At 40.6% G+C, this 12,083-nt stretch overlaps 1 long non-coding RNA gene across 2 annotated transcripts; it reads right to left on the reverse strand.

Annotated features, from left to right (window-relative positions):
- Nucleotides 1-7,526: 7,526 nt before the first annotated feature.
- On the reverse strand, nt 7,527-9,316 carry LOC143137577 (uncharacterized). 2 transcript variants are annotated; one of them, XR_012990025.1, is made up of 3 exons: nt 8,829-9,308; nt 8,087-8,315; nt 7,527-7,707 (listed from the first exon to the last, which is right to left on the reverse strand). It is a non-coding gene; the product is annotated as an uncharacterized LOC143137577 (long non-coding RNA). The 2 variants fall into 2 exon arrangements; XR_012990024.1 differs by lacking the exon at nt 7,527-7,707 and having other exon boundaries at nt 7,732-8,315; nt 8,829-9,316.
- Between the last annotated feature and the right edge of the window lie 2,767 nt (nt 9,317-12,083).

The raw sequence follows: 12,083 nt of genomic DNA on the forward strand, positions 1-12,083 counted from the left end.
ATTGAAGAGAATAACGGGATAGAAATGCAGAAAAAGATTGTGTAGCCTGGCAGTGCCACCGCTCCCACCACGCGCATCACGCACTTTGCGTTGGGCACCAAAGGACAGAGGGGGCACCCAAATGTAACCAATGAATAGTAGCTTTATTGCAAACTGCGTTTCACTGTTCATCAATAACGTTTACAATGTCAAAATGCACTAACACGATGTTACATGCAAGTTTGATACCTTTTGGGTTCTCTCAATCACCACGTAGTAGCCTACTAAAATTGGTGGGTCTTCAATAATTCGTTTTCCAAGCATTTAGGCTACATGAAGCACATGATATGCTGAGTCGACTGAAACGCATTCCATTCAGATAGCTAGGTGGATACCAGGCTCATAATTCACTTGTATTCGCAAAACGAAATTTGAAGCAACATGTCATTGCATACTTCCATTTCCAAAGCAATGAAGGTTGCTTCAAACAACTTAACATTGTGCATATTATTGTTAATATTGTGCTATCAATGTAACTCAAACAAATAAGGCTTGTAAACAAGAGCTGGCAAAAGGGCATTATGACAACGTAAAGATCAATGCTCTTAAAGTGACAGTGCACCATTTATAGGTAAAACATAATTTCTTCAGTAATTAATGTTTAAAAACACACAGGTGTTTGAGTGTTTGAGTTATCATTTAAATGTCACTCACTCAAAGCCACTCACTTAAGGCACCGAAATGGCCAGCAGGCCACCATCTTGACATGTCTTTATTAAAGGAACCGTATGTAAAAAATGTATTTCAATGAATCATAAAATTGCCCTGATATGTCACTAGACATTAAGATATCATGTTCATTTCAAATACTTATATCACTGACAACAGTAGTCTGGCCAGGATATTGTCATTTAAAAAGTGAAGTTGCACCCCTCAACTGATGTTGATGTTGTCATGTTGTGTTTTGGCCTAATGCGCCACCCTCCACCTATCTACTAATCACAAAGTCAGTAGTGTTTCGTCATCCGGTTGCCAACTCTGCCAGTCAGAGGGGAGGGGAAGGGGATACAACGCTCTACAGTAATTTGAAAGTGATTGTAGTACCAGTTTTGGCCACAATCTTACATACGGTTCCTTTAACCTTTGATTTACAATATAGTAGGCTCTCTATTGATTTTAATGAGTAGGCCTAGGCCTTAATGTTACAGTATTTCTATCACAATTTAGCAGACTTTGACCTTTTGTCAGTTTTTAACAAAAGTCTGACTATGATGTTCCTTGTATTGCATCATGAGCACTGCGCCTATTGCATTCTACTGTTGTTAGCCTTAAACCTAGCTCACTCATTATGCTAAACCACATCTCCCTCCGTTGGAAGAGCAAGCTGCATTGAGCGTAATAAACTGCATTTAGAATGGCAAATCCATATTTCTAGATATTTTGGTGAAAGTAACTTAAAAGTAATGCAATAGTAGTGTAATGCCTTACAATTCAGAGACAGTAATATTATAATGTAACAAATTACTTTTAAAAGACAGTAATAAGTAATACATAATACATTATGATTTTGAAGTAACTTGCCCAACACTGTAAATCGGGTCTGGATTAAGCGCACGGTCATCCCAGGCCAGGCCAAGGGGGTCAGAGGTCAAGGGCAGGGACCCTTAAACCATGTAAGCCTCCCTGACTGTCATGGTTGACCCTTGACATACACAACACAATACACATTAAGCGCTTTCAGACATACGTGTAAGACCGGAGGTTCTGCCGATGTTAAACGGTGGGGCCGTATATCTGAACGACATAACCGGTCATATGGAAGTCCGAATTCACCCGGTGTTTATACTACCCCCGACCTAGTATTTCCTCCGGACATTATGTAAATGTGCTGTGTCTGAACGAGGAGTAGAACATTCGGTTAAAATCACACCTAGTGAGAGGGCGTGTTGGTGACGTTTCTTTCATGCGTCCATGTGGTTAGATCTGACTTAAATGCCAGTGTTATGATGGAGTGGCATAGTGCTGTCCAGAAAATCTCCAACCTGGAAAGATGCAGACATCACGGAGCTACTGTCCATGAGGGCATACAACATTTTGATAGAACACCTGAAGGGAACGTTAGAGACACGTTAGGCTACAACTGCATGGCAAGGAGAAACGAATTCAGAAGACTGAATCATCATAAGCAGAAGGCGCTGAAAAGGCAGTAGCCTATAGCGACGTCGTTGACGACAATAACAGGAGTATTTAATAAATTGTTAGCCAACACGGTTTTCTGTTCATTGATAGCCTTCATGACCTGCTGAGCTCGCTGATATTTGCTGAGCATATATGCCTAGAGAAAATGAAAACGAAGAAAACCCAACTTTGTTCCAAGCTCCTTACGTAAATGCTACACATGGGGAGAGGATGCTTTTGGAAAAAATAAACCATGAAAAAACGAACAACTTCACTGTTATTAATGTTAGTATTTTGTTTGTTGCTTAAAAACGTTGTATGATCTTGAAGTCTTGAGTTAGCCTACTGAATTGGCTGGTAGCCTACCATAAAGTTTGTGCATGCTCTCTCTCTCCAACGCAAACCAGATTTGGGGTTCTATAGCCTAGCTAATTCTGGTACATAACGTTGAAAACAGATAAATGTGTTTATTTGAAGCACACATACAAATACTGTAGGCTAGGTCAATTTCAAGTGCCCACTTACGTGACTAGCCTACTTCAAGTATTAGCCTTTGCACAATAGATTTCTTCTTCTTTAGCCTACATAATGAGAGGCTATATTTTGTAAACAAGAAGCAGCTGTGACAGGCAGCGGCCGCATATAATCTGCGTCATGTCTCAGCATCTTGTGAACTCTACAAGCCCCCACCCCTCACTCGACAACCACACGGAGATTCTGTAATGTGCGTGTATGTCGTTCACACATACGTCCGTGTAAGGTCAGTATTAGGTCCGCAGTTTAGCATCATATCTGAATCATCCGAAGGGTAGGACCTCCGTTTGACAAACCTCCTCATATACTCCGGAGGTTATATCTGAAAGCGCTTATTGTCTTTCTCATCCAGATTGTTTTTGTTACAACCATCTATTTTATTTTTCAGTGGCATAGGCCTAGCTGATCCACTAAAAAGCAAACTGTGCATGCTAAAGGGCAAAGATAATACTAATTTGAAGTTGTACCCTTTCTAGGGGTATCCTACTGGCAGACAGATCATTGTCCACACACCAGTTGTACCCTTTCTAGGGGTATCCTACTGGCAGACAGATCATTGTCCACACACCAGTTGTACCCTTTCTAGGGGCATCCTACTGGCAGACAGATCATTGTCCACACACCAGTTGTACCCTTTCTAGGGGCATCCTACTGGCAGACAGATCATTGTCCACACACCAGTTGTACCCTTTCTAGGGGCATCCTACTGGCAGACAGATCATTGTCCACACACCAGTTGTACCCTTTCTAGGGGCATCCTACTGGCAGACAGATCATTGTCCACACACCAGTTGTACCCTTTCTAGGGGCATCCTACTGGCAGACAGATCATTGTCCACACACCAGTTGTACCCTTTCTAGGGGCATCCTACTGGCAGACAGATCATTGTCCACACACCAGTTGTACCCTTTCTAGGGGCATCCTACTGGCAGACAGATCATTGTCCACACACCAGTTGTACCCTTTCTAGGGGCATCCTACTGGCAGACAGATCATTGTCCACACACCAGTTGTACCCTTTCTAGGGGTATCCTACTGGCAGACAGATCATTGTCCACACACCAGTTGTACCCTTTCTGCTTGCCTCCTATGTGTCTGCCAGTAACGCGACAAGAGGCCTAGCATGCTTTCACGTTTCAGCCAATCAAATGACTGGGAGAGAAGGGTCACAACACATACACAACACCTCCAAATTCATAAAACACCTTCATCAATTTCACAACATGTACACTACAAATGCCAAAACATTTGCATATTCAGAAAACATCTGCAAATTCTGAAAGCAACTTCATCGATTTCACATCACGTACGCTGCAAATATTCACAGCATGAGCGAATAGGGAAACAAAATGCAAGCTGCAAAAGACGACAACGGAAATGTTTCCAGGGGAGCATAATCGGTTGGTGATTTACCCGTAGTAGCCTACAGCCAGTTATGCACGACAATGATTCCATAATCTGGCCCTGGCAAAAGAGTAGGTTAACTCGAGATATTATGTTATAATGGAGTTAAATGAATAGCCTTGGCTTATATTTCATGTGGAGAACTGTAGAGAACTGGACTTGCTCAGTCAGGTGTGGTGATACAATCATGAGCAAAACATCTTTTTTTTAAGAGCAAACCATCTTGTCATGAATATGTAACTCGACATATTATGTTATAATTAGGGCTGTCAAAATAACTGATTAATTTCGATTAATTAATTTGAGAAAAAATAACTGATTAAAAAAATTAGTGCAGATTAATCGATTCCGTATGACCTTTGACCCCGAGCCGTTCTAGTCAGTAAAAATTAGACTATAAAAAGAAGGAGAGAGAAGAAAACGTGCTGCCTGGATCATTGATTGGAACAAAATGGCCTGATGGTGTTGATAAAAAATAAAGTGTTGAAAATAAAGTTCTCGGCAATGTCTGCAGCATATATAATTTTTTAATTTTTCGCATATATAATTTTTGCTGTGAAAGTATTTTAAATATTTAAATTCAAATGAATCATTGAATAATCAGCATTAGTGACATTACAGTTCAAAAACACTTTATTATTATTTTCACTTTTCAAATAATTGGCATAATAATCTATGATATGACCTAACATTCTGAGGAAATAAATTCAAATGTGCTTCGGGAAGAAGTTTTTTTTTCACATACAAGGCATTTCAGGCCACAGATATAACCTAGGGGACACAATGAAAATGAATTAACACTCCCCTCAATGTCAACACTTATTTCTTTGCATTGATGTGCGACTATAGAGTTCATGAACTCCGGTGATATGCAAATTCCTTGCTGCAGACATTGCAGAGGACTTTATTTTCAACACTTTATTTTTTATCAACACCATCAGGCCATTTTGTTCCAATCAATGATCCAGGCAGCACGTTTTCTTCTCTCTCCTTTTTACAGTCTAATTTTTACTGACTAGAATGGCTCGGGGTCAAAGGTCATACGGAATCGATTAATTTTTAATCAGTTATTTTTTCTCAAATTAATTAATCGAAATTAATCAGTTATTTTGACAGCGAGTGTGAATGTGCTTGTAGTAGACTTGTAGTCAAGACCGCCTAAACCGAGACCAAGACACTACCAAGACCAGAGGGTATCAAGACCGAGACCAAGACGAGACCAAGGCCAAGACAGACTGAGTCAAGACCAAGACAAAGTCGAGACGAGACCGAGACCAAGACCGAGACCAAAAAAAAAAAAAAAAAAACAGCTAGCGAGCTAGTGTTACCAAAGTCCTTTTAGGCATGTCCCTCCACTCGGCGGCCATATTGCAACGCTTTTTGGGTACTCATCGGGCATCCTATTCAGCAGAAATGCGCGTGCGCAAGGCTTCACCACACCAACCGTGCTCCAGTGTCGAGTTCACAACACATGATTGGCACAATGTCTGCACAACCAGTGTTGGAGAGTAACTGAATACATGTATTCGGGATTACGTATTCAGAATACAAAATATGAGTAACTGTTTTTAGTTACAGTTACATTTTCAATGAGTGGTATTCAGAATACAGTTACTTTGGCCATTATAAGGGGTTACTTTTAGAATCCTTCTCATGAATTTCTGTAGCCTGGGTGCCATTCCGAACTTAGTCCCGCCCACAACGTTTGAGGTCGGGAAGTTCGGTCTGGCATTGATCAATAGTGGCGCGAGTATGCTCGCCCAAATACTGGCGGGCCAATCAAATTGTCAGGGCGGGCTTTATACGATGATGGACAGATGCTCAACAGTAACGTAATCCACCACGTCACCAAAGAGCGCTTGGGTTGAATTCGTTTACAACAACGATGGCTGCCGCTGGAGAATTGAGATGTGTAGATTCTGCTATCAGGTCTGTTCTAGAAGATATCGACAGCGAATTAATTTTAAAAGAGGAACAGAGTAACGGGATCAAGGCATTTGTTGATAAGAAAGATGTTTTTTGCCGAAGCAACTGAAATGGGCATCACGGCGATGCAACTCGGCGTGCACGACGAGGTGGATATAGCCAGCGGTCGTTGCCAGATCCTTTTTTGAAGCCCGGAATCCTGGCTGCTGAACAACAAGTGGAGGGACATGCTAGGCTCCGATGTTTTTAAGCCAACGCAATGGGTATCGTCGTGGACGAAGTTCATCTAACTTACAAATGGTAAGAGAGTCTAACTGTCTGACTTAGTAAATAACTCCCAATGTCGTGATATGAATCCCATGTTGTAAACATAGTAGCCTAGGTATCGTTGTACGTTCGCTAACTCAGACTTGGTACAATCATAACGTTAGTGTGATTGTAGCGAACTAGCTGTTAAAACATTCTAATGTAGGTTACTGTTTTATTTCTATCAGTGGTCAGGCTGCAAAAGGGCAGAAGGGCATTTGGGTGTTGCTTTATGTACTCAAGCACCATATCCATATTGGTAGGCTAGTCACTGTACCCCTTATAAGTGATGTATTCTTTTTAGATGTCAGTACAGTCATTAAAAAGTACTAAATGATACTACTCATAATTTCTTATTTTTACTGTTACTTATTGGTTGCTTTTTGTACTGCTATATATTCCAGGTACACCTGTGCTGACATTGACCGCTTCTGCTGATCGGGAATCCAGAGCCAGGGTTATGAAACAGCTTCAGATGGACAATCCAATAAATTTGGCCCTGAGCCCAATCAGAACAAACATCAGAGTGGGTCTGATTAAAGTACCTGGCCATACACTGGAGTGCCTACACTGGATTGTGAGGGATGTTAGTACAAAGCTTGACCCAGCAGTTAAGACGGTACTTTAATGGAGTCACTAGTTGTCTGCGGAAAGCTTTGTACTGCCATTTTGAGGAACACACCACATCTGTTGATCTAGGACATCTGTGCTGCACTCACTGCCATTCTGTTTGTTCTTGTGAACCTGAAGGTTGTGGGGAGCTAATCCCCAAATATGAACACTTTCAAGGGGAGGTTTCATCACACCACAAACACAGAATAGTCACACCTAAGGGCACACTTTTGATCAGGGAACTGTTACAAACTTACAGGAGTAGTTTACTTCAGGACCATAAAAACATACCACTTTACACAGTCGACACAGCCTGCACTGGTTTTGGAGATGAACTCATTGATCAGTTTTAGAACAGTGCACACAGATATTTGACCTGGACTTCATTATCCATAATCTCCCTACATACAAGCTGGAACATGCAAAAGAGATACTATGAATTATGCATGAGGTTTTTGATGACATCGAACAGAGTCAAACTAATTTGTTTGATGACTGTTGTTCAGGATGACCGTGTTCAGGTTGACATGGATTACACTGGTTACTTTGATGACGAGGATGAGGATGATAAGATACAATCATCCCCAAGTAACTTGGAATCAGGCTTGTCAATGTTGAAGATCTCAGGCTAGCTTCAAATTCAGGCTCAAATTTGTAGCTTCAGGGTCCTGTTGTTGTGCAAATGCCTTTTTTTTTTACCTCTGTTACATTAATATTTTTGAATAAAATTAAAATGGTTTATACTTCTCTACTGGTTGGTGATGTTTCTGCATTTAAAGACAAACAATAAGACATGTCAATAAAGATTTTTAATATCTACACATAATAGGTAATGTTTGAAGATATACGCTGAACTTTGAACATACAACCAATAAGAAAACACAAAAATGTTTTCAAGAATGTGGATACTACTAAACTATTATATGAAAACAATTATTTACATTGTCATTTACGAAAACAATATTTACAAATTACCATCACCATTTACATTTCACATTTACTTAATTATTTAAATAGGCACATTTTGCCAGTCCATTATTTTCTCCTGGTAATTCAGCTTTGCCAATAAGTTTCTCTTGAAATTCGGGAATGCATGAGACTGCCTGCCTGGGTGATTTTTGCTGGGAAAGTTGTGAAAACGTTTACCAGTGTTAAAATGTCCTGTTCTCGGGCCACATGATGAATGCCAGCCGGCCTTGTCAGCTCCAGCTCTGTGTCCGTTTTGTCCATTAGCTCTTTGACGATGCCAATGGACCTACTGATTCTGGCTGCTGACATTTCTGACATGTTTGGTCCCAATCCTCTCATAAATGATTTGAGTAAATTGTTTAGGTGTTCCAGGTGGAGGTCAAGTGGATGGAAAATGGGTGACAACCTGAAATATAAGTGAACACATCAGTGTGAAGAATTACAGTATAGCCTAATAAGTATAACGTGCATTGACAATACATTGGAAAATACAGACTGTTAAATATGGTGACACCAGATGCAATTGCTGAGCAGGTCAGAGAAACACTGCCCACCCCCCACAGAGGTGCAGAGCACAGAAGTGGGGGTTGGATAACATGCTAGTCCATTACAAAATGAAGTTTCTACATATTGACAAAGTGACAGAGGCCAACTTACACATCAGGTACAAGTTTATCCTGGTAACATTTGCTCACACTACACTGAAATTCGGGCTGGCTTCCAGAATACTAGGCATGTCAAAATATGACTAGATGATTTAATCATAGATAGATTTCACGGAAATGAGGAGTGTGGGAATGCACAGTGTTTATCACATTGGACAATAATCACGACTCACTATTAACTCATGTGAAACGTGGCAATCGAGGTTATTCTCATAGTCATATCATAAGAAGTAGAAATGTATTAACAAGCTTACCTCTGTAATGCTTCTTCGCGTTTTTGTACCGGTTGGAGTTGACGGATTGGGGCAGAACGTCTTCAGAGTCCGGGGCGTCTCTGATGCCTCAGATGAACACGGTTCTTCAGGCTGGTCTCCTTCGTCTTCTGTCCATTTTTTAAACACGGGCATGTCGCGTTCCAACCGTGTTATAAAGTTCTGACAGGACCGACAAATGCGATGCGATTTGTTTGCAGTGTTGTGGAGTTGTAATCCTAAACGGATAACTTGATCGTATATGCATTCACCTTTACTGTTTCTCTCAAAAATGAGGTTCGTGTGTTGAAGAACTCCGTGTATCCTTACATTATTTTTACAACACCTGCGAAAATCGCTCACATTTTCTTCTTCTAGCGTGCAGTTGAGTTCTGTTGACATCAACTATGCGTCGCTTAACATACGTCACACACTCCGTTGCTCTGATTGGTTGTAGGTCTATCCAATTGAGTGCAGAGGCATTTTTTTTCCTGGTTCGTTTGAAACACGCCCCATAATCACAGCTCTATGGAGCAGTATCAGACTCAAATTCTGACTAGAATTGAGTATGACTACGTCAGGCTAGAATTTCTGGGCTTTTTGAACTGAAATTCTAATATTTCTGTGAGATGATCTTGTGCATTAACAAAATGTATAATGTTTCAGTTTATCCTATAAAGTTAAGTTGTGGGTTTTTTGCTGACATCGCCTGTGGGTCTTACAAACTGAAATAGCAGCTTGATTTCCCACTTGATAAAATGTAAAACAGCGCTTATGTAATCCAAGTATTTAGAATACGGTACTTAGATGGAGTAATGTAACGGAATACGTTACAAATTACATTTTAGGGGATGTATTCTGTATTCTGTAACTGATTACATTTTAAAAGTATTCTTCCCAACACTGTGCACAACACAGCACATAATTGGCTCAAAGTAGTCAACTCACACCACATGATTCGCTCAATGTATACACATGTCGACATTTTGGCGAGGAAGGGGTGGGATATGTGTAGACAACGGCCATATTGGCGTTGCAAACTAGCCCCATGCATTTCTATGGAGGATTTTTTGAGTGCTGTGTCTCCACATTAGAAAGTCTCTGGTGTTACACCATAACTTGCATCAATTGAATAAGAGCAGCATACTGGGGCAGGGTTCTCAAGTTTTGAGCTCAGCTTGGAGTGAGATTGGGGGGGGGGGGGGGTGCACTCACTCACTAATTATAAAAAAAATTTGGAAAGAAGCATTAACCCTTTGAGACCTTGAATTTGTCATTGTAATCTATACATCCTATATCTTGTTTTTGTCTGGGAAAGTATAATGCATAGCCTATGTCTCTTATGTCAGCCTTATCAAGGGAAACCATTTGTTTTTTTATGTCACCAGGAAGCATGTCAGTAGAAATAACTTTTCATATTTAGGTGGGATAGATTGGAATCTTGAAATATAATAATCGTGACGCTGGGATATTCTATGGCTCACCAATTTACGAGATGTAGGCCTATATGTACTGAGTGAGACAAATATTTTATTTATTAGGCTAATTGCTTTATTCACTTGAGTAGCCTATATTGTCACTGAATCATTAGACTAAGCATGTGCATGCCGAAACCGAGGACAGCAAGTTCATTATACATTATGGTGGTTGGCAGGTCATTGTCTGCAGCAGTCCTGTATGTTTAGAAAAAAATGTAGGCCTATGTGTAGCATACTCGCTCAAATTGATAACACTCGTTAATAATAAGCTAATTTTCATTCATTGTTGACATGGTCCATGGAGGATCAGATGGGTGTCCCGGGACCTGATGAACACGGCGCTAAAAAGCACAAACGAGTGCGAAAGTTGCAGCCGTGACGACAGGGAAAGTGCAGGCAGCCACGAGAGTGATTGGTCGTGTAAAATGAACGTTGCTGATGTCTGGCTTACACAAAGCTATAACGACACAATCATTAGGTTTTCTTAATGACCGACAGTTTAGTTTAGTTTATAGATAAGAAATAATTTTGCCATAAAGTAGGCTTGGCCAAATGTTCGTGAAAAGGCTTGATTTACACACCCTGTAAAGTACCATAGGCTGGTTTACCAAATGACAGACAGTTGAATTTCTGAATAAAAAGAATGTTGGTGCCGTTTTGAAATCTTAAACGTGTAACCCCACACAAGCATAACGTGGTTGTAGGGAGGGGATGTGCTATTTTGGAATTTTACCCGGATACAACGAATAGCCTACTATTTTTTGATTGGATGTCGATGGCTATTTATTTTTTTGATTTTGCTGGTGAGTGGTGCGCTAGTTCTGAACCCTGCGAGAAATCCTCTCGTATCCCTGCGCCTCCTCTAGTAATTATGCAGATGCCTTGACATCCCTAGTAGCCTAATATTTCTCCGTGAGAAATGCAAGGTGTGGTGTGTGAACAATGCAGAGACAGAGCATGTCATGAATGTGTGTGACTGTGAGCTCACTCACTGTAAATGTTTTCGTAGACTGGGTGAGATAAACTATGTAGGCTATAGCAATTGCATGACAATGATGAGAGAGAGAGACTTTGCAAAACTTGCATTTTGCAGAATGCTTCTTTCTTGCCCCTGGACTGCAAATTTCTTTATGTTCCGTGAATGCAAATTTAATGATGGCGGAATTCGCTGACATTATTATTACTAGGTCTGACTGAGACTGACAGCTACGACGTAAACCTAACGTTTCGCGCTGGCTACACTTGCGTCTTTTGATTGGATGAGCGCCAGTTTCTTAATCACAACAAAATACATGTATGTCATTGATTGGTTGCATTTGAAAGGTTGCATTTGAAGGGCGTGAAAGGCGAAATATTTTAATGTTGCATTATCGAATGTTATGTTTTGTATCATGGACATATTTGTTGCAAATCTCCCGACCACTATGTCGACCCGAGACCGCGAGACCAAGACAATGAGACCAAGACAAGACCGAGGGATCCGAGACCAAGACAAGACCAAGACCAAAGACGGTCGAGACTGTGACAAGACCGAGACCACGTAAAAGTGGTCTCGAGACCAAGACCGGTCTCGAGACATCCAACTCTAGCTTGTAGGCCTATAAACAATCTGTATCACATGAGTATGAATGTGTACATAGGTAGGCCATAAGAAATCTGTATCTAATCTAAATACATTCTTATGGGGTGATCATACAGCGTGATACAATACATATGGCCTATATGATATGAAAACATTACATTAGAAAGTGAATTTGATATACCACACACAAACATCCAT

This window comes from Alosa pseudoharengus, unplaced genomic scaffold, assembly GCF_046254945.1.
Source record: "Alosa pseudoharengus isolate Yale_2024_CS ecotype anadromous, Long Island Sound unplaced genomic scaffold, YU_APseudo_1.1 YU_APseudo_1.1_scf_1, whole genome shotgun sequence".
In the NCBI taxonomy this organism is placed as follows: Eukaryota; Metazoa; Chordata; class Actinopteri; order Clupeiformes; family Clupeidae; genus Alosa; species Alosa pseudoharengus.